This window comes from Myiozetetes cayanensis, unplaced genomic scaffold (genome assembly GCF_022539395.1).
Source record: "Myiozetetes cayanensis isolate MyiCay16 unplaced genomic scaffold, myiCay2020 scf7, whole genome shotgun sequence".
In the NCBI taxonomy this organism is placed as follows: Eukaryota; Metazoa; Chordata; class Aves; order Passeriformes; family Tyrannidae; genus Myiozetetes; species Myiozetetes cayanensis.
The window spans coordinates 37,613,059-37,634,556 of NW_026087964.1; the positions used below are offsets into that span (position 1 = coordinate 37,613,059).

Sequence of the window (21,498 nt, forward strand, 5' to 3'; positions counted from 1 at the left end):
CAGGTTAGTTGGGACAACAAATCAATTAATACTTGGTAGTATCGGATTTTTATATCTTTAATTCTTCAGTAAGTATTCCCCGGAATGTTTTTCCCAATTTGAATGTTGAAAGACATATCACAGAAAAATAAATTGAACTTACAGGTGGTGAGGGGTACCAAGCCACACAGAAGTCACTGAAATAATCTGAAGAGTGATTAACAGTGCAAGTTTCTGAAATTTCATATTTTTTTCCCTTACTGATTGTTAATACAAAATGCCAAGCACAAATTAAAAAAAAAATTAGCTTTAGAAGTGTTATGAGTAGAAAAGCCAAGAAAAGAAAAATAGTAACTTCCGAAATACTATCCTTACTCTCTAATTCTGCATTTATTTTGCATGCAATGCTGTTTGCAAGGAATGTAACTCCTTCTCCAGAATTATTTGCAGTAGAAAAGGAGATAAAAATCAGCCAAAGAAAGTGACTGTTGTTCTAACTTTAGAGAGTTATGGATAGGCTGTAAAGTATGAGAGCATATGTTTTGGACAATCCTGGGTTTGGGCTGCTAGCTGAAGTTAAACCACAACATGGACAAGTACTGAATGGATTGCTAAATGACTTTTACTACGTGTTATTTGCATTAACTTCCCTTTAACATGTTGAGACTTTGGTCTTCTGTTTGTCTTAAATAAAATTTTCTGCTGTATTAGATCTTCAATTAAGCAGCATCTGATAAATACAACAAAGGGAATCTTTGTTATTAATACCTATAGCCTTAAAAACATAAACCAGCTTTGAAGTTCCTCTATGTTTCTCCTCTTTACAAGAAAACATCAGCACTTGCTGCATGTGTTCTCCTTTACCCAATGGCAACTCTTCAAATATGGTAATTGGGGTAGAAAAATAAAACCCAAGCATGATTGATTGTCAAGAACATGAGGCCTGAGTATACCAAACTGAAAATTGTGTGGCATGCTATATGGGATCTGTAAGATACTATCATAAAGTATCCAAATTAAGGTTATGGAAACCAGAAACTTACCACTAAGCAGCAGCAGTCTCTCTGGACTAACAATTAATGGCTAACACAGCATAAATTCTTCATTAAAGTAGTGTATATTGGTTTGCATTACATGGAGTAAAGTAATATCCCAGTGCAATAATCTGTGGATGAAAATATTTGAACTGCTAAAAATGATGATGTAATGTATGGGTCACAAAAAAAGAAAATTAAAAAATTAATTCATTAACATATTTTTTTTAGTGTGTAAAAATAGAGTCAACACTGAACAAAATGGAGCTTGTAAATAGTATCCATTTAGCAGAAGACAGATGTCAGGATATGAATAGGCAAAGTTTATTTTCCAACTATAGTCTAGGACAGTTGATACAGATCTAAATTAGAGGAAAAATTAGAAAGAAAGTATTCACTACAAATACATCAAAGTAATTTTAATTAAGTATAAGCTTTTAAATTTAATATCACGGAGAGTGGACAAAGATGAAAGATAAGCACGATCAGATAAACTCTCAAAATTGCAAGAATGCCAAGATACGTTAATGTATTACTCTGTTGTATCATTATTTAGACTCAAATTCAGGAGTGAAAGTCCTCCCAAAATACAGAGATTTTCAGATCTTTTTGAGGGTCTTCCATGTGCTATTTTTGGGGTTATTTGTCTACTAATTTGCAAAGCCAAGCAGTAAGTTATGGTATGTCAAACCTTTCATAATTTGATAGATTTCCTAACTACTTCATTAATTGGGTTATATAAAACATTCATGTAATTGTTGATTGTTTCATGTACTTTCATAACAGCAAATGAGAATGGATGTGCAGGATCCCTGTTCACCCTCACAATGTTTCCATTTCCTCTCAGTTTTGAAGAAGTTGGTTTTGGGTTTACCTCTGTCCCAAGGGAGTTTCTGGTGCAGCTGTGCTAGTAGACTCAGAATCAGTTTTGTAGTGCGAAATTGTCATTAAGGAGTGGAATTTTATTCTGTCTATCTGTCTTTGCAAAGAACCTGACAGGGCTTAAGAGAAAAAACAGGGGAGAAGTAAAGTAACAGGGGTTCAGAAATGCTATACAGATGCCAGCCAAGCTGCCTTCCTGATAACTGGCAAGTATAAGGGGTTTGCTCAATGCAAGTCTGGCTTATTGGGCTTTATATTGTACACTCTGTGTGTCAAAGTTAATAATGTTTCTTCTTGCAGTGCTTTGACCTAATTAGCAGTCCAGTAAGAACTGCCTCACAAAATAGTAACAAACTAATGCAATCCAACTTATCCCATTTCCTATGTTAACTAGTTCAGGTTTTTAGGTTTTACCTAGTTCTGTTTCTCACTACAAGTTTATTCCACATGTCGCCACAAGTGTAATTAACCTAGAAAGCTGATGTACGTCAGAGCAGCTGACCTCTGTCTGGCTTTACCCTAGTCATGGGTGATTTAAAGACAGTTTAATACTTTAATCTGTAATGTATTTTCCCAAAAGGCACGAAACAGGTCACCCATAATGGTATGATGAGTAGATACTTAATTTTCATAATGATTTCACATTGAAGATGAAGTAGCTACTCTTTAGAAGTGGTGGAATGGTTAGTAAATTAATTTAAAAGTAATAAATCAGATAACTAAACCTGTTATCTCACAATAAAGCAGATTCGAGTGAGACTACTGTTTCTTTGCTTGGCTTCACTTAAACATATTTTTAATTTTTTAAGCCATTAGCTTTCAGTCGGATTTTTTGTTTCGTTTGTTTCTGTTCATCCAAAGGTACCTCTTTTCCTGCTTATAAACAGAGCATGTAATTAATGGTCTTATCTCAAGGTGATTTTTTTTTTTCCTGTATGTTTTCGTAAGTAAATTATGATTCCCAGTAACACGTCACTGTGCCTGGCGTAGGCTACCACCGAGCTCTGCCTCGACACTCAAAGCACCAAAATTTGGTATGGACAGTAGGGATTACCGGCCACAGGCTGCGAAAAGCCTCCAGCACACTTGAGCTTTCAGATAGCCCGCTGATATATTAAAGCTTATAAATATTGGATAACACCCACCCTCCCTGAAAGCGTGCGAGCACAGCAACCCTCTGTGCTTGGGCGAGGAACCACTCGCTGTTTTCTCACAGCAGTTGCTCTTCTCGCCGCGGCGGCCGCGCTGCCATCTGCCCGGGGCGATGGGTGCCGCCGCCCGGGGACGCGGCTCTCGGGGGACTGGGGGAAGGGGGCGGGGGAAGGACAAGGAAAGAAAAGGAGAGGTGAGATGTCCCGCGGAGGGACGCCAGAGAGGGGGAGAAGGGGAACCCTGCCGGGCAACACGCCTCCTGCTCCCACCTTCCCTTCCCCCCGTGGAGGAGTGGGGAGCCCTCTGGTGCGAAGGGGTGGGGAAACGCGAGGCGCTGTATTTTCCTGTCCCATAAAAAAAATAATAAAAAAATAAAAATAATAGAAAAGAAAAGGCGAGGGGGAGGCTGTATGTTCGGGTGAGCCCGGGCGGTGCGGGGGCGGTGCTGGGGGCGGCGCGAGCGGCGGGGCCGTGAGGGCGGGGCGGCTCCCGGCGCGCGCGGCGGCGGCAGCGGCGCGGGCGGTGCTGTCCGCGCGCGGCGGTGCTGAAGGGCGCGCGCCCCGCGCCGCCTCGCGCCTGCTCCGCGCGCCCGCCGCTGCTCCGGCCGGGAAAAGCGCCGCGCGTGCCGCGGGAACTGCTGCGAGTTGTGCTCCGGACCGGTGCCTCCGTCCCTGCATCGCTCTTGGCTTTGTTAAGGGAAGAAGTGTGCCTCTCTTTGCGATTTTGCACGGGGACGCGGCCGCTTGGTTTTTTATTTTTTTTCCTTCTTTTTTTTTTTTTTTTTTTTTTTTCCCCCTTTGTGGATTTTAGTCACTCTTGGACAAGGTAAGCAGCATTACTAATATCTATCTATCTATCCGTCTGTATTTCACAGAAATGGGTGCCAGATTGGATGGAGAAGCTGAAATTAAAGGCAGAGCAAAGTTGGAACCCTGTTAAGTCGGTGTAGGGGTGCAGTTTTCAGTGAAAAGGGCTCCGTGAACAAAAGATGAATCTGAATGAGAAGTTGAGAGGCTTATTTTTATTGAAAACTGGCTCTTAGGGTAATGTTTGGATGTTTGAGGGTTTTTGTGGTTTTTTTTTTTAGAAATCTTGAATATTATAAAAATGTCTCAAAAGACGTTTCAGAACCTTCTTTGTATAAACGCTGCGTTTGGGGGACTAGACAAGCTCCGATTGATTCTGTCTGGGGGAAGAGGGGATATGTGAGGTCATTCTGGGAAGCAGAGAGTAAAGTAGGAATTAAAGAGGATTTAGAAGCATAGCCCCATGTTGCTCTGTGTTCTTGTGCGTGCCTGTATGCATCTGTAACAGAAGGACGGTGATACCTTGTTACTCGACGAACAATTCAGCGCCGTAACACTGTGAACTTGTGAAACAGCACCTTTATGAAAGAGATTATCACCACCTATGCCTCCAAGGTCAATGTGCTCTGTGTGTGTCCGTGAAAGTTGTGGATTTTTTTTCCTTTGATGTTGACTGAACATCAGGCCTGCTTCCAGGCTGCAGCTAGGCGTAAATGCAAATCTTGTATTTAATAATACTGGATTATGTTGCATTTCTAGGACTGCTGTTGTCAGTAATTGAATAGAACTGAGAAATGTGGGCAGATGAAATGTTCTTTCAGCACTGTTTAACCTTTCACAAGCTTGGTAAGGAGCTCTGCTTCAGAGAGGAGTTTGCTGCTGCTTCTGTGAGAGTTGTCAGAGTTGTGCACATGCAGAGCTGAGTGCCACACAGGGATTTCTGCACAAGCGGAGCTGAGCACCATGCAGGGATTTCTGCACACGCAGAGCTGAGCACCACACAGGGATTTCTGTCTGAGATTAAGGCTGATTACGGAAGGAACAGGCTGTTGCTGGTAGCCAGTGCTACTGTGATGGTTGAACAAAACAAGCAGGCAAATGAAGTCCTCACCTTGTATTTTTTAGGATTATGTAGCACTTCAAACTCTGTGGCTGTGATAAATTTTCTTGGGAACTGGGACCTAAACCACAAGTGTTTCTCTACACAGTTGTCCTGCACAAGTTGTAGTAACTGTGAGCATAAGGTAATCTTTGCTGATGAGATGAAGCTGATGAAAAGAAGCTGTTTCATAATATTGTAGCTCCTTTTTTTTTTTTTTTTTTTTTTTTTTTTTCTGCTCCTGGATAATTTATTTAATGTTAAGGTTGGTTGTTTATATTCTAGCTGATAAAAAGCACACAGTAAAAAGACAACCATCGGGCAGCAGCACAGAGCTACTGATGAGTAAAACTGAAAGCAAGCAAATTAAGGAGAAAGTTGTTTTGATTGTCAAGGCTTTCATTACATTTGGGTAGAATTAGGAAATATATTTTACTGTTCTGTTCCTCTGCCCCTCCCTCTCTCTCCAATCATAAAATAACTATTTCTTTCCTCTCTCAACATTAGGGAAAGTTTATTACAGAGCACTTGCACTGCTTACAAATCTTCATTAATAGTCCACCCATAAATTAGGACAACTCTTATCATATGTCATTGATCTGAATATTAATTTGCTTTGAAATGTTTTGGTATAATTTTGAATTATGCTTTTTAATGTATGGAGATTCAGGATGCTTACTTTCTAAAGTAGGCATTACAAAAATATTCTGAAAAAGTTATTTTGAACCATGTAGCTTAGAACCTCACCCTCAACAGAATAACCCCCAGCCCATTAATTATATGACCGAACTTTTGATGTTTATACAGGGTCTGAACCTGCAAATCCTTGTTCAGTTGAGTAGTTTTTATTCATACACATAGTCCTGCTAACTGGAAAAAAGACTATCTCCATCATTACATAATTAAAAGTCATTGACCTTGCTGAGATCAGTCATTTTGCCAGCATCAATCAGATGATAAACTTTGATGGTAAGACATTAATCCTGTGCTTTTTAAGTTTATGTCTTATACCTGATTTTATTTCCTATGTAATGTTTTGCCTTCGTTCGTATTAGGTTGCTTTATTTTATAAATCATGTTTTAAAAAATGGAGATTTTAAATGGTATGTAGACTCAAAAGGGAGCAAAATGGCACTGCTTTTTTTCAACAAAATGGTGTTCTAAATATACATATACATCCAGTGTGGTCCATAGCCTTTTTGGTCACTGGTTCTAATTAGAAAAATTCTGTCTTCAGTAATAAACTTTCTTCAAACATATTTGTAAACTTGTAAGGATATGATTTGGTATAAAATGCAGTTCCAAGACCTTTAACACCAAAATACAAAAGCTAAAAAAACCCCACATGTTAATGACTTGCCAAACAGCTGACTGCAGAACTAATGCAAAATAAGGGAAGAGTTTTGTTGTAAAAACAGGATTCAGGGAATCTCCCTGTATAAAGAGCTACTTTATAGACCCTACTTGTGCTGAGCAAAATAACCAAAGATGTGGGTGTGAGGGAATATACCTATAACTATTAAAAACATCAACATATGCACAACCTGTCAGGGTTCCAAAACTTACTTTTAAAAGTGGATCACTTGGTTATTTGCTGGGTTATGGCCTTTGACAGTAAATGGTAATCAGTAAAAGCCCAAATGCTGTGGTTACTCAGTTGTAGGTGTGTTCTAGACTTACCTAATCATGTCAGTGTGTCATTCAGATTTTTTGTGTGTGTGTTTATCCACCAATCCTCAGTATTTGTTTAAAAAAGCAAAGCTATTTGATTTTAGAAGAAAAGAACTGTTATAATCACACAAATTATGTCTTTAATAAATACCAAACTTTTGTTTTCCTTACACAAATGCATGCTGTTCATGACTTTATATAACATTCTAGAAAATGTAAATTTTGTGTCACTCTTCTCTGATCTTTAGAGACCAAAATAGTAATGAAAACAAGGCTCTGCTGAGTTTTGTTAGTTATAAACATAAACATAAAAGCAGAATTCTAATAGGAATTGTTCTGACTTTTAATGAATCTGAACTTGGCTTTGATTACTCAAAGGTAACAGGTCAAATGAAATTTAGGAATTAAATTCTGAATATTTGTCTCCAATCTGGCAAATATTATGGGATAATTCTGGACATTAGATATTGCAGGAGTGAATCACTGGCTCAAGGGGAAACAATGAATTAAATACCACTCTTGACTTTGTTTTTCAGGCTTTCTAAGCAAAAGTGGGACAATAATCATTAATTATTCAGCGTAACTTGGCCTATTATGGTACTTAATTTTAAAGTAAAATAAATTGATTAGCAAGTTTGTTTGTAAATCTTCTTAATCCCATTTTTCACTTCAAGTATTGTTTTTGGGGTTTTTTTTGTTTGTTTGTTTGGGGTTTTGTTTTGTTTTTGTTTTTTTCTTGTGAAGCATAGGGAATAGCTGGCAGCAAATGAAAAGACTGGAAACTTGTTTGCATAAGATATTATACATATTTAATACAGCGTGCTTTTTCTTACCTCTTGGTAGACAGAAAAGACGAAGAACAAATTTATATTACTAGAAGAGCAATAAGCTGAAATTTTTCTCTGTAGTAAAGAGACATTGAGAAGGCTGTGGGTTGACCAAGAGTTGTAAATATTGCTATGTCAAACTCCCTCTTACACCTCCAATATCAAGGATTACTAATGCCCAGGAAAAATATTCAAGAGAAATCAAATCCACAGGCTCATTCTGTTTTCTGCTATTTTACAAGATCTTTCTTTACACTCAGGGTTAGCTGAGTAACCTCTAGTTACAAAATCCTGTCTAATAGAAGGTACCTTCTTACATTTATTAACAGATGTGTCTTCATTCAGATGGACCAATGCAGATCAAGAATTTTCTGTACAGTTATAGTGGTAGAACTACTGTAAAAATGCTCCCTAATTGCCAGTATGTCTCATTTCCTCTATGCCATTGTTACTTCTCTTTGTATTGGCTAAATGTACTGGCCAAGAGAGGTTGCTGTGGTCTAGCCAGGTATGGGCCCTACCAAGTGGCTATGGGAATGACTTGAAAATATGTATTTGTTATCTATTTTTAGCTTTCCTTGATAACAATGCAGGTATTTACCCTTACTACCTTATTCAATTAATCACTCTTTTTAGCGTACACTACGTGTAATTAGCGGTGAATTATTTGGCTGCATTGCTAAGTTGTGCAAAACTTAAGAAAATAAGAAGTTCTAAAGAGTTAAAAGAAGGGAGAGTTGGCAAAGATTGCACTGACTGCTTGAAGTAGGTTGAAGTTCACGGTTTATTTGCATTTGAATTAACTGAGGTTGGTGTCCAACAGTGCTTTTCAGAGCAGACTTCAGAAAGACTTTTTTGTCTAATAAAGTTCTTGAAAATGTTAGATGGAAGATGAAGAAGGATATTTAAAATACTTCTTTCTTTTCCTGACAGGGAGAGCTTTTTTCTCATTTTACTTCAAGTGAGGCTTATTGTAATCTGAAATATTTTTACCACTGAATAGGCGGTCTTGTGCTAAAAGCCACTATCGTTTTTAGATCAGTATATTAAAAACTTTCTGAAAGTATTTTTAGTTCCTTCATACAGAATTTCTTAATATCTACAAAAAGAAGTAATCTGAAAATAGCTCATAACTTTAATCAGATAAAATGTTATTCATTAGTGAAAATGTTCTTTTATTAAATGATAGGAACTTCTAGATTATTACTTTACATACATTTGCTTCCATAGGGAAACAAAATATTTTAGAGTCTTTCTGCATTGTAAGTCTGAACTATACATATTCTCATTATTATAACAAAACTTTGTCTTCCTACGTAATATGTAAGTCATTATACTTCTAATCACATTTAAATAAATGAATGAGCAATGAAACAAAAGCAGGTAGACAATTCTTACATGATGGGTAGTGGAAATAAACTTTGTTTTCAAAGAGCTTCAAAGTTTAATATTTCAAGTTCTATTTTTTTAAAAAATATATTTTCTTATGTAAACCTTACTTAAAACACCACTATAACTGATAATATATGTTACCTGTGAGTTTTATTAAATTTTGTCAAACTTAATTGCCAGCAAAGAAAAAAAGCACCTTTGCATCATTCTGGTGCAATGGAAATCTTAATTTGTAATAAGTACAACTTTTGATTCTGTTACAGACTGAATATACTGCACTACTATTACAATTCTATAAGTAATTGAGGACTGTATTTGATGACAGTCATGTCCTTCCAGTGATAACAAGAAACATGCAATATTCAAACACGTTTAGTATATAAACAGAAAAGACTAGTATCTACTTTCTGAGAACAAACTTTAGGGTAATGGAAAGGTAAATGCACATGAATGAATGACCAGTTCACAAATACCTATATTTTAGAGTTGCAGAGTCCAAATTGTTCTTAATACAGCAGAAAATAACCTACTGTACCTAAGTAAAAGACAAGATGCACCATGTTGGTTTTGAAAATGCTTTTTGCATTTATCTTTTAAGAAAAAGAGAATTTTTTTGTCACGTTTTGTGGGGGCTTTTGTCCCTTCTGCATCATCATTTCTTGCAGAATCTATTTTTTCCCTCCTAAGGGTCTGTTTTGAGTCTTGAATCAACAAAAAGCAGAAGTTTTTAAAAGACGTGAAGTTTGTACTGTATCTTGGTAACTATTCACTTTTTATGAAAGATTTGAGATTGTTGAACCTGTAGAGAGAAATCTGAGTGAGGTACCTTTGGTAAAGGCAGATACTCTCAGTGTTTTCCAAGTATTACTCAGGTCTGGGAAATGAATGCTCAGAAGGCTGTCAGAAAGACAGTATCAGTGCAAACTCTGATATTATCAAAGAAAGAATGGTTTGGGTTGGGAGGGATCTTAAAGATCATCTAGTTCCAGCCCCCTGCCATCAAAAGGAGCACCTTCCACTAGACCAGGCTGCCTAAAGTCCATCCAATCTGACGTTGAACACTTCCAGGGATGGAGCTTCCACAGCTTCTCTGGGCAACCTGTTCCAATGCATCACCACCCTCACAGTGAAAAATTTCCTCCTAATACACATAATCTAAACCTGCCCTCTTTAAGTTTAAAACCATTTTCCCTTGTCCTATCTCTACAAGCCCTTGTAAAAAGTACCTCTCCATCTTTCTTGTAGGCCCCCTTTAGGATCTAGAAGACTGCAGGCTGAACAACCCCAGCTCTCTGAGTCTGGTGATATGCTACATAGTAGAGGTGCTCCAGCCCTTTTTTCACCTTCAGCCCTCCTCTGGACTCCAACAGGGCCACATCCTTATATTGGTGTCCTCAGAGCTAGATGCAGTACTCCAGGTGTGGTCTCACAAGGACAGAATGGAGAGGGGAGAAGCACCTCCCTAGACCTTCTGTCCACAGTCCTTTTGATGTAGCCCAGGATACAGTTGTCTTTGTGGGCTGCAAGTGCACATTACTGGGTCACGTTGAACTTCTTGTCAACCAACATCCCTAAGTCCTTCTCCCCCAGGCTGCTCTCAATATATTCTCCACCCAACATATATTTGTGCTTGGGATTGCCCTGACCCAAGTGCAGGACCTTGCACTTTGCCTTGTTGAACTCACAGGCCCACCTTTCAAGCCTGTCAAGGTTCCTCTGGATGGCATCCCTTCCCTCCAGTATATGGAATGCACCACGTGGCTTAGGGTCATTGGCAAACTTGCTGATGTTGCACTCAATCCCACTGTTCATGTCACTGACAAAGATGTTAAATAGTGACGGTCCTGATACCAACCACTGAGGAACACCACTTGTCACTGGTCTCCACTTGGACATCAAGCCATTGACCACAAATCTGGGTGTGACCATTCAGCCAGTTCCCTATCCACCAAGTGGTTCACACATCAAATCCATGTGTCTCTAGTTTAGATAAATAACTTAAATTAATGAAATTTAAATTAAATTTAGTTATTTATTAAATAGTGACATCTTAGTTTGACAGCAAGCCCTTCTTTTCTCTCCACTCTGTTTCAAGATGAAAACATAGGTTCAGCTCATCATCTGTTTTTGCAGTGGAAAGGTCACAGAAAAAGAAGAAATTCTCTTCATGACAGTACATTTAGTTTGTCCTTGTAAAATGGAATTAAGTTGCATGGGTACTCCCTCTCCTTGCAACAGCCAAGGTTAGCCATAACCTCAGCTTCAGAGAGAAATCGATGTTTTTAATCTCGAGGGCTGATTTTGAAGTTGAAATACAGTTCATCACATTGCTGTTCTTCCATATTATCAAGAAGTTTGACAGAGGTAATTCTTATTTAAAATAACTACAAGACACACAGCACCAGGTTAACATATTTTGATGACTTATTATATTTCTTATTTATTTCCTATGCCTTTTAAGGTGAATGAATCTTAGCAAGTATAGTGGAGAGTTAAAAATATTATTTTTAAAATTTGTTGGTCCTCTAACATACATGTTATGTTTCTGTCTTCCATTTATACTACCTTTATATTCTTGTGTAATTCAAAAACCCAGCAATAATTAGTGCTATGGTAGTATTTCAACACAAAGATTATATTTCTTTTTTAGATTTTATGATTTTTTGCTCAAGGCTGCTTTTGATAAGCTGTAATATTCTGTAAAAAAATTTCTACACATTGATGCACATGGGCTGATTTAGTTCTTTCCTTGGGACACTGAAAGAAAAAACATAATTAACATCACTCCTGAGATTTAACTTTTGTCTTATGCTAATTATTTTTTGAACTAAAGACAGTTTTTCAAGTGAATTTAAACAGTGTTGCTTAGCTGTAATTGCATTTTAGTCTACTGTCTAATAATAGGCTGATTCTTCTATTTTATGCTTGAAGAATCATTGTCACAGAAATATTTCAACAATCTACATTTGTATGTTCTCGTTGCAGTCAGAGGGGTGGGCCAGGTTAGCTGCACCTTGGGGGTTTCATTTGAAACATTAGTAGAGTGCTTCAAGCATCAGATCTCAAAATTGGTGTCCCCAAAAGACCAAAAATCTAATATTTTAATATATTCATGTCCTTTATATCTTCTCTGTGTAATAGTCATATCCATCTACTGCTCCAGGCTCTCAGTAATCTCTTTCACGCGTAAGTAAACTTTTAAAAGAGCTGCTATGCTTGTCTTTGTAAAAATGTACATTATATACATATAAAACCTTAATAAATCTATACTGAAAATTTGATTTATATTTCCAAAGTCTCAGACAACCCCTGTTGCTATGATTTCTGAGGTAGAACGACTCTCACATTAATAATGAGATACAAATGAAATTTTGTGATATAATTTGCTGACTGTAATGATTTAGAGTACTTTTATTAATTTATGTGCTGCATCTGACTCCTTCATGAACAGTATGAAATATTATAACCAATAATTTTGGTTTTATCATTCTCTGCTTTCCTTTTAAGGGACAAAAAGTCCTATTTTAGTGCGTTATTCTTGTGTTTTTGATAATCTGGGTATGCTCCTGGAGTTATCATGAGTAAATGGTGGAAAAAAGACTAAAGTGTTGATCATGAAGCTCTTAATGTTTAAAACAATAAGCAGAGAGTCTTCTACCTTTCTTCTTCGTTTTTTTTTGGTTTTTTTTTTTTTTTTTTTAATGAAGAAAGTGAGGAGGAAGTGAATTTCCATACATGTATGGTAATTCTCAGTTTTAAAACTTGTGTTATTTAAGTATTAACATTAAATATTTTCCATGAAAAAAAAAAGAGTCTTCACTAGAAGGGTGGTCAGGCATTGGAACAGGCTGCCCAGGGAAGTGGTTGAGCCACGGTCCCTGAAAGTGTTCAAGAAACATGGATGTGGCACTTGGGGACATTGTTTATCAGGGAACACAGCCTTGCTGGGCTAACCGTTGCACTCAGTGATCTTCGGGATCTTTTCCAATGATTAATGATTCTGTGATTCTACTCAATTTGGGCTCTTCCAAAGAGAACTACAAAAACAGTTGTAATGTTATATGTAAGTATTGCAAAAATCATTATTAGTTTTTGGGGGTTTTTTTAAGATTAAAAATAAGTAAAGACTAATTTTAAACTTGCCATACATCTGAGATTCTTAAGGTCTCAGATTATTATTTTGATTTTCAACATTAATTTTCTTATGCCAGCATGCAGCAGAAGCATGCTGGGGTATTTTGATTCATATCCATCAACAACCCTGTAAAATCCAGTTTGGTGTTTTTAAGAAAGGAAAGGGTTTGGTAATTTGGGGGGTTCTTAAGCACTGATTAGTCGTTTCTCAACAAAAGTGGATTTCTGAGGTGACTCTTGGTAAAGCCAACTGATTTACAAGCCACAGCTAATATGAGAAATCAAAAAGGAATACCATGTGCTTAAAACAGTTTATTGCTATCACTCTAGTTAGTGAATATTTGAGGACAAGTAGCTTCTCAACATAGTCTTTATTTTGCCTTTAGACCAGGTTTGTAAGCCATTAATCATTGTGAATTTTTCATTGGTTTTGACTAGTGTCTGAGGGGTCAGTTCTCTTACAATCCTGTAATAACTGCATCAGAATTATTTGTGTGGAACCGATGTAATGCATTCCAACCTTCTTTTATTTCTGGTATTTATGTCCAGCAGTAATTATGCACTTAGTTTTTCCTTTTAAATTGTTTCTTTTTTTGTCCCTATTTTTGATAGCCATCTATTTCACAAATGGCCCTTTAGCCTCAAAAAGCCAGCTTTTTTTGTGTTAAAGATTGCATATTTAATTATCTATAACAGTATGTAACACTGTTCATCATGTAGCCTTGCATAGAATACACAATGTCAACTGTAAGACTTCACAAGTTAAAACACCTCCTTAAGTAACTTAAACTGAGGTATAAAGAAATAAAGAAGTGCTACTTAAAAGAGGCAAATTGTTTTCAGTCAGATTACCATGCAAATCTAAATGAATATGCAATTTGCAGTGAAGGTTCAGCTGATTTACAAAAGTGAGTGATAAAAGTGAAGCTTCAGAGTTGAAGTTTCCTGATTGAAAATGGTGCATCTAGGCAAACAGGTGAATTTGTTAATAAGTACAACTGGAGGAGAAACACACAGAGAAAGGCTTTTTCATAGTAAATATTTTTACAATATATTTATCATTTTTTACCAATATATTTATCATATTTACAATAATTTTATCATACAAAACCAGTGAGAAAAAAGCTGGGATTATCATTATCTCTCTATCTATATCTATATATCTTTTAGTTTTTGAACATGAAAAAGTACCTTTTAATAAGTGTTGCTCATAAATTTCTAATTCAGGACGTTTCTGAGTTTACCTAGCCTGTCAAGGTTATCAAGAAATGAAGTACAGAAAATAAAAGGCTGTGTTTTCTAGAAGCTGGATAGTAAGAATACTTCTACTCCATTTGGCTAGTACTAATATACATCTATACTTAGGAAAACCCCTATCACTGCTCACAAATGAAGGGTCAGAATTTGGCAGACCTGGGCTTAAAAACAGAGTGGAAAATGAAGACAAAAATCTAGTAATTGTATATATAAATTAACAAAAACTTTAGAATGTGTTCTTAAATATTCTTAGAGGGGAGGACATTATGGACTGAGAAATATTTTTTCTCTTGCTCTACATTAAGAGACAGTGTCATTTTTCTCTTCAGCAGGAATAAAATTTCAGTGTAAAATATTTAGGCAGAGGGTAGAAGCCTTTGACCTATTTGAATAGAACATGAACAGAAACTGTTCATGTTTGCTGGATATCATAGCATTTGCTAGGAGTAAAAACATTGAGGAAATAATCCTAAACCAGAAGAACATTACTCATGGTCCACTGCAAGGGAATGAAGTTATAAAGTAGCTACTTCCCTTAAATATACAAAGGAGAGAAGTCTGGAAGAGCTTAACTTGTGACATTGTGGCTACTTTTCTTGCTAGCAGTCTCTAGTGTGAAAAAAATTGTGGAATTACTAGTGGAAAAAGAGGAGAAAAAAAATAGCTTTTTTGTGCTCCCAGACTGACTGAAAAGGGGTATGGTTACATTTACATTAATATTATCATAACAGGTTTCATTAGTGAAAATATGAGGATAAATCAGATGCCATATGTGCAGCTCCACACTTAATTACTAGAAGACCACTTCTGTAACTAAGATTATGGCATTGTTTTGAAATTTGCTTCCCCCTCTTTATCCTTTCATGTATGTTATTTCTGGCCATACTCAAGAAACAGTATAAAATTAGAACCAGTGAGCAAATCTAACAATGAAGGAAATCAGTGTTAAAAGTCTGTATTACTAAAGAAGAGTCCACAGTTACTGAGTGCTCATGAAGGGCTGTTATGGTGCATAATGTCAATTTTGTTGTTGTTGTTGTTGTTGTTATGTAATGAAACAAAATAAAACACTCACCCTAAACCTGAGAATGCTGCTCTAGAATGAATGTTTACAATAGATAAAATAATAGAAAATTGAGAGTACTATTAGCAAAAAAGTTTCCGTTTTGCTGTGGAATTCTGGGTCAAGTTTATTGTCACAGCAATATAAGACAGATACCAATGCACTAATCTTGCTTAAACAGCCTATCAGTTATATTTCAAGTGTGTTTGTTTAAAGTTTACTGTGTTCACTTTGACATAATAGTTGAATAGATTAATAGTATTAATTGAATTGTGCTGGGGCCACTCCTACCTCCCAGTCTTTCCTATACTTCCACCTTTGACCAATGTGGTGGTGATTTGAATGGTGAGCTGGGCTAGGGAGTTGATCTGGCTAGAAATTAACCTTTTGCTCCGTTGCCCTCCACCTATCAGTTGGAATATCGTGGCCGAAAATAATTTTAAGCTCTCATGGAATAAACCAGCTTCCTTCAAAATTATGTAAAACTGATCTGAATTAGTGTATTACTATAGACATACAGTAGACTGTAACAGTATTGTCTGAGATAAAAGTTGAATAGAGCTACACAGTCCTATGACTTCAGCCACTGAGCTGCAGGTAACTACTCCCTCCCCTTCACATCCTAAGACATAGTTTCAAACTTTTCTCTCAGGGCTTCTGGTGGGATACTTTATCCCTATATTAGGTTTTCTAGTGGGTAATGATAGGCTTATGGGAATGTTATTCTAGAAAGAGCTTGATTTAAGGCAAACAGTGGCTGCATTTATCATCCTAGGCATGTTTCTGATACCTCATTATGGTTTAAAAAAACCCCAAACCCAAAGTTGGAAGGGACTATCTTGTCCAGCTTTGTAAATGGTTCTTCTGGAGTAGTTTTTAAATATTTTCTGTCAAGATTAGTATCTCCCTTAGGCTTTTAGAGAAGCCAAAACTGGGCTAAAATGTAGATGCTAATCCAGGCTATGTTTCATAGATGAAGTTCAAAGAAGTCAAGTAACTTTGGAAATAAGGGATAATTTTGAATGCCTTTAGCGGCACCTTCTCTCTTTTCTCCGCAGTGTATATTGTGCATTATCATACTGGTCACTCAGAACTGTAGGGAACTCAGAAGCCACAGTACTATTACGGACCGTGAATAGGGAGCAGTACTCAAATTGGAGCTTGTGCAGTTGGCGCGGCTGGATTTAAGAACAGGAGGCTGCCCGAAGCAACCAGCTTTAGGAGAGAACAGCAATGGCTCTGCTCTTGTTTCCAAGTGTTTAATGTGGAAATTGCGACCACTGGCTGCAGTGTCAGTGCTGAGGGTTGGCAATCTTTTATTAAGTGAAAAATTAGGGAATATGAGTAGTATGCATTGCTACATGGTATATCCCTGCTACTCTCTTAGATCGATCCCCTTTTCCCTCATCTCCTATACCACGACAACAAGATGAACAGTGAACTTGATGCATCAGTTTGGTCCCCTGCACTGATTGCCTTTATCCTTCTTTGACACTCCTTCCTGCTGGAACTTTCTATTGACACAGGATAGAGTCCAAGGCCTTCTTTTTGGAGGAGCCAGACAGAGGTTTGACCAGCGTTTGCTATCAGCTATGGTTTGAGATGCTCTTTGTGCTCTCTTACTCTGGAGGATAGTAATTGTTACCCCCTCTCTTCATTGAATGTGCAGATTCCCTCATTTATGCAATTTTAAGACGCTGAAGATGAGAAAGAAAGGTAGATTTTTCCCTCTATATCTAGGCAGGGTAATCCCAATTTTTCAATATGGGCCAAATCTGCAAGACTGTAAATAATTTTCAGATTCAATTACGTGTTGCTGGACCAGAGGATTTTTTTTTTTTCATATATAACCTCCTGCAAAATAACTTTCAAAAATGTTTTCTCTGTTTTGATAGTTTTCTCTGTTTTGTGGCTTGCAGAAAATCTCATCTGCATAACAAGAAATGTTTGAAATTGCTGAAGGGTAGGCATTCCCAGACCTTCAAAATACAGAGGCAAAAGAAGCTTTCAGTTCTAATAACATATGGATGCTTATGTGAGTCAGCACCGCGGATGCATTCGTGCCTTCAGTAACTGATTCATCAATAAGGCGTCTGTGTGTAGCTGCAGCACTTGGACATTTGCCACCAGCCATCTGATAGGCATTTGTGACAGAGCAGTTGGAATGGAATGTTCAGTAATGTCTCCTGGCTCCTGTTCATAAGTGTTGCACTTCACAATGTCCTAGACAATCCCAGAGCCTATGCAGTTGACTCAAAAATGGGGAATAGTGTCAAGCTGGGATGACAAAGAGAGTAGAGACTTACATTTCAGGGAAGTGGGGTGGTTACTCTTGAGGCTGTAGCTTCAGAGTGCCCTCATGTGAGAAGAGAGATGGGATGTTCTTGCCTATGCACACAGTTCATACCAGATGTGATACAGAGTGTCTGGAGGTGACATCTGAGCACTAATTTCTTGCTGAAATATATATATATATACACAATATATATAGTTAAGAGGCTCTTTCTTGTGTTTCCTGGCACATTGATGGTGAAAAGTTCATTCCAGTAAATTTTATATTAACTTTTTCTTGTATTTCTATTGCATAAGTAAAATTGAAGATATTTACCTTTTTGCCTTTCCAAAAATAACCAAAAACCATCAAATAAAACACTCAAAAAATTGAAACAAGTAAAATATATACAACTATTTTTTTTAGGTCAATAAATGAACACAAAAATTTGTTTTCAGTGTATGAAAACATTGGTCGTTGAGGAGAAACAAAATACTTTCCTTTCACATACTACCAGTTCATCACCACATACTGTCTGCTCTTTTGTTTGTGCTATCCCCATTCCATTCTTCTTAGAAGTGACAGTTTTTTTAGCTAATGAATTATTGAAAAAAATCTTATTTTACAATCCTATTTAGCTACAATCTAATCAGGACATTGTAAGTTTTCTGATTTGCTGTCAGCTTTCCAGCATGCAGTTGGAAGGCTTTTGCCTAGTAGATATATTCGAGCAATATAAAAACATAAACAATAAAATCCAGTAAAATAGTATAAGACAGTTAAAACGTAGCAGGAAATGAAGTTTCTGATCCTATTGAACAGGATTGTGAGCATTACAATAAGAGAAACGCATTGTTTTATTAGAAATACCTATGCAAAATTTAAAGAAGGCTTCAGTTGTTTCATGGATAATTAATATTTCCTATAATGGTGCACTAAATTTACTGGATATAGTAGAATATAAAAGACCAAGTCAGCTGTCACAGTCAATTTTTTTTTTATCAGGTATGATAGGGTGAGGTTTTTTGTTCTATAAAATCTCCTATTTTTTTTCCTTCCTATTATACTCAGTCTATTAATTTCATTTGCATAAGGAGAGAAGATCCTTCTTTTATTCACTTGGACTTTAATGTCCAAGCACATTGCACTGGGAACTCATGTCAGCTTTATGACTGACAGAACAAGTGTGATTTTCTGTAAGGTGCTGAATTCAGGCTCATGAAGAAAGTTGACCTTTTTGGCAGTAAAGAAGAAAGTGAGTCAAGTCATCACAAAGCAGGAAAGAAGAGAGGAGAAAAACTCCACAGCAGTTAAATTGAAATAAAGAAAATACCTATAACTATTTTAGCTATTCAAGTATGGAACACTTTCCTCTATTTGTATATTTCTGTGAACCTATATGAATGGACATAGATTTTTTTTTTAAAGATAATCACAATCAACTTGGAATTTCTTTCATTTTAGTTAACAGAGTTATTTTAAAGTTTTGTTTCCATCCTTGTGAATGTGTTCACTAAATCCTGTAAAAAGGGTAAAATTCTGGACCCAACATATCACATGTGGATTTTAGAGTTGTTTTCATGTTGTTAATTAGGTCAGGATTTCATCAGTAGATAATTATATTAATGTGGGCCCTAGGGGAGAGTACTGGAGGGCAAATGTATTTTTGGTTCAATTCTGATAAGGACAAACTGCCCTCAGCTACAAATAGTCCTTGTTTATTTAAATAGCTGCAACATTCATCAGTCCTTTTGGCTACTGATTGAACTGTGTTTCAATCCAGTTAGACCAAAATCCATACGCATCCTTATTCTCTGCAGTTTGATAATTTCGTATTTCTTATCAGTGTTTGCACTGTTGTGTATACTCCTCTCTGTCATACCAGAGTGTGTCCTTCTGTGTTTGAGGAACTCATGGTTTCTTGCACGTCATAGGCTTTCCCATATCACATTTCTCTCTGATATGCACTCTAGTTATCTTTCCAACCTCTGAAGGCTGCTGAAACACTATTTCCCCTGCTCCCAGATACCTTCTGTCTTTACATTTTTTTTGTTTTAGGACTTTTTAGTACTTTATAATTTTTTTGTTACTTCAAATCCAATTAAAGGTTAAAAACCCAAACCTACCCATTCCAGTCTTTGCCGTTTTCATGGTAGTCTTGAGCAGGCGTGTTGACTTAACCCAGATGAGTTATTGAAAAATATCTTTCACTGGGTGAAAAAGATGGAATCCATGTCTGTTGGCTAGAGTACGTTACTGCAGTGAGTTTCAAAGATGTAAAGGGATAAAATCATAACATTAAACAGAATACTTCATAGAAAGAGATGAAAATGGCTGTTTGAATTAATGATAGATGTATGGTTTAGCATGCATTCAAGGAGTTCAAGAGCACAAAGGTTTCAATGATTTTGTTGATAACTACTGTTTCACCAAATGCCAGAATTTCCTTGAATAACAAAAGGGAACATAATAAGAATCCTTGAATAACATAAGGGTGGTAGCTTAACATATCATAGCAAATATGTAGAATTTCAGTCTTTAATTTAGCAGTTTACCTGTTTAAAGAAGAAGTATCTTAAGCGACCGTTCTGCCTTTTCTAGAATAACTGCTCAAAAATATACAACAATTTACTGTAGAACTGTCAACAATGCTGTTTCTTCTTCAGTTTAAGTAATACCAATTGTATTTTATTTAAGGAGACAAAATCAAAAGCTTGAAAACCAAAATACTTTTTTTTCTAGCATGTGCGAGGTACAGTTACACAATAGTATATTAGGTGGTAATTTACAAATTTTGTAAAATATTAGCATTATCAACCAATCACCAGAGTTCTAAGCTGGCAGGTTTTCTGTTTCTGATTTTGTAACACGAAGCAGTTGAATTCCCATTGGTTCAGATACTACCATGATGTAAACATTAATCTTCTAGGATATTAAGGAACCAACTGTGACAAAGTTGCTTAGTGAGAAAAGAAAGAGACCACCTTGCCAACAGTATAACTTCCACAAACTTGCACTTGCATATATCAATGATGCTAAAACCACCCTGACATTGATATTGAAATCTTAGGAAAAAAATAGATCAATAAATCCAGCACAGATCCATTAAAAAGGTTCCTCTGAGATGTGTGAAATACAGTACCTTCATTTTGTTCTTCTTTCTGTAATATTAAAGAAATTAAGAGACCACAAGAAGAACATGTTAAGAAAGGTTTGAAATTTTCATTATTCATTTTATCATAATTAATTGAAACTTGAGTCACTAACAATAAGGCATCTATGAGTCATCCTTTAAATAAATAAATAAATAATGTACAGAAAATGGTAAGATTAAATTAGAGCATGAAGTTAGCAGCAAAAATTTTACCTAATAAGTATCCTCGCTACCATCTGCATTTTAGGTGTTTTGACCTTTCACAAATGCCCCTGGTGCACTCAGGCCACTTGCATACAGGCTCATGTGAGTCACTGTAAGCCTCTAGGGCCAGTTCCAAAGAAGCTCTTCTACAAAAGCTCTGGGCAAATGAATCCTGCTTGCATCACCCTCACAGACACTTTGCTGCCTTGGCTTCTGCTGTTACCCACCAGCACCTGGCAGTGCAAGTGGTGTGAGGACAGAGAGTAATAGTGAAAGGCAGGGAAACCTGGCCCTTGTCCTGGCTGCTCACCACGGAGGTGCTTTGATGTACTTGCCTTGGAGACACCTGACAAGTTTGTAATGTCTACACAAAGACCAAATGCAGTAAAACAGGACCAAGAGTGCAAGGGTCTGCACTCCACTTCCTGCTTGTGCAGTATGATGGTTTTGCAGTTTAAATCTGAAAAGGAGTGAGGGAGAAATGGGCAGCAATCAGCAGAGGCAGGATTCGTCTGGCATGGCGAGTGCTTTTCATGAGGTTTTTTTAAAAAAGCGTTTCACTGCATGTGTGT

At 36.8% G+C, this 21,498-nt stretch overlaps 1 protein-coding gene across 1 annotated transcript in view; it reads left to right on the forward strand.

Annotated features, from left to right (window-relative positions):
- The first annotated feature begins 3,621 nt into the window (after nucleotides 1–3,621).
- FSTL5 (follistatin like 5) overlaps nucleotides 3,622–21,498 on the forward strand; it is a 281,074-nt gene continuing 263,197 nt past the window's right edge. Inside the window, exon 1 of the mRNA XM_050338164.1 lies at nucleotides 3,622–3,872. The gene's annotated coding sequence lies outside the window, so the exon portion shown is untranslated. The remainder of the gene's footprint in view (nucleotides 3,873–21,498) is intronic.